At 37.8% G+C, this 3,483-nt stretch overlaps 1 long non-coding RNA gene across 1 annotated transcript in view; it reads right to left on the bottom strand.

Moving 5' to 3' along the window:
* Positions 1 to 2,228: 2,228 nt before the first annotated feature.
* LOC128250987 (uncharacterized) overlaps positions 2,229 to 3,483 on the bottom strand; it is a 9,662-nt gene continuing 8,407 nt past the window's right edge. Inside the window, exon 3 of the long non-coding RNA XR_008266895.1 lies at positions 2,229 to 2,298. This is a non-coding gene — a long non-coding RNA (uncharacterized LOC128250987). The remainder of the gene's footprint in view (positions 2,299 to 3,483) is intronic.

Here is a 3,483-nt window from a genome sequence, read left to right as displayed (position 1 = left end):
ATATATGTATATATATATACATATATATGTATGTGTGTGTGTATATGTTTGTGTGTCTGTGTTTATTCCCCCAACATCGCTTGACAATCGATGCTGGTGTGTTAACGTCCCCGTAACTTAGAGGTTTGGCAAAAGAGACCGATAGAATAAGTACTAGGCTTACAAAGAGTAAGTCCTGGGGTCGATTTGCTTGACTAAAGGCGGTGCTCCAGCATGGCCACAGTCAAATGACTGAAACAAGTAAAAGAGTAAAAGAGTATTACAACAGTCGCTGCTTGTATAAAATGCAGAATAAACTCCCCAGCTATTGATTGGTGGAACTCATTCACAGCTGAGTGGAATGAGGCAATGTGAAATGAAGTGTTTTGCTCAAGGAGACAATGCACTGCCTAGTCAGGGAACTGAAACCACGATTGCATGATTGTTAGTACAGCATCCTAATCACTGTGCCATGCACCACCAGTAGAGAAAAACAACAACAACAGAAACAAAAACAAAAACAAAACAACCAGTGCAAAAATGCTGTCATGTACTGGGATGAAAACCAGAAAACAAAATCCTTTAAGCAAGTACTTAGGACATCAAGATGTGGGAAGCATCACAGAAATGGTAAATGGTTTACAGAACAAAAGAAATCACTTTAGATTTGCTAAAACATTATTCAGGGTGCCTTGAGTGGAGGCGCAATGGCCCAGTGGTTAGGGCAGCAGACTCGCAGTCATAAGATCGCGGTTTCGATTCCCAGACCGGGCGTTGTGAGTGTTTATTGAGCGAAAACACTTAAAATCTCTGCGAGGCTCCGGCAGGGAATGGTGGCGAACCCTGCTGTATTCTTTCACCACAACTTTCTCTCACTCTTCTTGTTTCTGTTGTGCCTGTAATTCAAAGGGTCAGACTTGTCACACTGTGTCACACTGAATATCCCCGAGAACTACGTTAAGGGTACACGTGTCTGTGGAGTACTCAGCCACTTACACGTTAATTTCACGAGGCTGTTCCATTGATCAGATCAACTGGAACCCTCGACGTCGTAAGCGACGGAGTGCCAACACACAATTCAGGGTGCCTTATTTCTTTTAAGTATAGAAGCAGATGTGTTACATAAGATTAATTTTGAGGATCTGATCAAAGACTTTGTAATTAAAAAGAAAATAGGAGAAAACTGTTCAAATATAAATAAAGTGGAAGTATACAAAAATAAGCATTATTTTCCATCTTGCTGTTAGTTTTGTTTCATTAAAAAAAAAAAAAAAGATTATCTTATGGTTTATTATTGTTTATATTTTGAATTGCAGATATATGTGGTTACTCAAGCCATCTAAGTGTTTCAGGCCTGTAATCCAGGTCTTATTCTGGCTTTATCCATACATGCTTTAGCTCTTAGTTAAGCATTTAACCCTACACCACAATATTAGGTCATGTAGTTAGATAAAGATCTTCATGAGTTTAAATTAATTATCTGTCCTATTTATTCCTTAATTATGCGACAAACTAAGGTAGGGAGATAGAATAGCTACCGTATCAGACAAAATGCTTAATAGCATTTCATCCATCTATAAGTTCTCAGTTCAAATTCCGCCAAGGTCGACTTTGCCTTTCATCCTTTTGGGGATCGATTAAATTAGTACCAATTGATGAATTCTTTGCCATGAAATCACCTCAATTCTGGGAAGAGGGTATTTTTCAAGTTACAGGAAAGATGGAGATGCATTGTGCAACAAAATGGTTCATATTTGGTTGATTAAAAATGTAATGGCAAATATTTATTGACCTTTTTCTTTCCTTTAAAAATTGGCATGCCCTTTCCTGGACAACCAAATACTTCTATCAAAAAGCTTTCCAATGGTAAAGCTCCTGGACAAGATGATATTCCCATAGAAGTGTACAAACATAGCGGCAGACAACTTGTAAGTAAGCTGTGCAAATTGATTTGTTTGATCTGGGAAAATGGATCTATTCCTCAATGGTTCATCGATAATGCATTTGTGCAAAAAACAAAGGGAAGAAGAGTGTATGTGATATAATCACAGGGGAATAAGCTTGTTGTGCATAGCTGGAAAAATTCTTGTGAGAGTGATTCTTAACCCCATCAAAAAACATGTAATAAACAGCATATATTCTGAATTCCAATGTGGATTTCGGGCTGGGATAGGCCATAGTTGACATGATATTTGCCCTCCAGCAAGTTCAACAGAAAGCATATGGACAAAATACTTACTTTTCGAATGGTCTTTGTCGACTTTACCAATGCCTTTGATACACTGGTGCTCTGGAAAGTTTTGTCAAAAGCTGGACTTCCTGATAAAATGATAAAGGTAATTATCCCTGTAGTGCAGATGGGTAGGACATGTTGTTTAAATGAAAGATGACTGCATTTCAAAAATTCTTTTGTATGGCCAATAAGTAGAAGGATATCATGACAAAGGAAGATCCATTCTTAGGTATAAGAATATAAGATGAAACCAATCATTAAAATTTCTACAGCTTAACTCGACAATTTGGGGAAATCATTGCCTAGATCGATTTGCAAAGAACATCTCTTTCTTGGTTTTTTTTCTTTGATCTGAAACTTTGACCTTTCAAGTCTAATAGACCCCCCTTCTGTGTGAAACTGAAATTTCACCCCTTCATGATTATCCCCGAAAGCATGATGGGGCATCTTTGAAAAGAATATGGAAAAAAGTGCAAAACACAGAAGCAAATTGCTAAAAATGTTTATCATCATCATCATCATCATCGTTTAACGTCCGCTTTCCATGCTAGCATGGGTTGGACAATTTGACTGAGGACTGGTGAAACCGGATGACTACACCAGGCTCCAATCTGATTTGGCAGAGTTTCTACAGCTGGATGCCCTTCCTAACGCCAACCACTCCGAGAGTGTAGTGGGTGCTTTTACGTGCCACCGGCACGAAGGCGAGTCAGGCGGTACTGGCAATGGCTTCCATGTAATTGACCGACCCCCACTTCTCCATAAAACAGCTGGTCTTCTGCCAAAATTTGGAACAACCATACAGCATACTCTATCAGGGGAATCCTCAGATCATAGGTGTTTGTTTTTTGCTTGTTTTTATTTATGTATTTATTTATCTGTTATTTAATTTTGTAATTTCTGTTACGGCCTTTCCTCTTTTTGTGTTGATTTGTTTAATTAACTACGAGGGAAGATCACCATCCTTGATTAATATACGACTTAATTATCATATTAATTATTGTACTTCTTGGTCGACTTCAAACTAATTGCTCACACACATACACACACATACACATGCATGCATGCAAGCACGCATACATACATGGACCTTGTGTAGAACTTTGCAGTTCACTGGGGTCTCAAAAATCTCTCTCTCTCTCTCTCTTCACACAGACATATGTATACATATATATGTATGTGTTTGTGTGTGTATGTATGTATACACTTATAAACACACACATATATATATATACATACACACACACTGATATATATATATATATATATAT

Source organism: Octopus bimaculoides, chromosome 27 (genome assembly GCF_001194135.2).
Source record: "Octopus bimaculoides isolate UCB-OBI-ISO-001 chromosome 27, ASM119413v2, whole genome shotgun sequence".
Classification (NCBI taxonomy): domain Eukaryota; kingdom Metazoa; phylum Mollusca; class Cephalopoda; order Octopoda; family Octopodidae; genus Octopus; species Octopus bimaculoides.
This window is presented reverse-complemented; position numbering and strand designations above follow the sequence as displayed.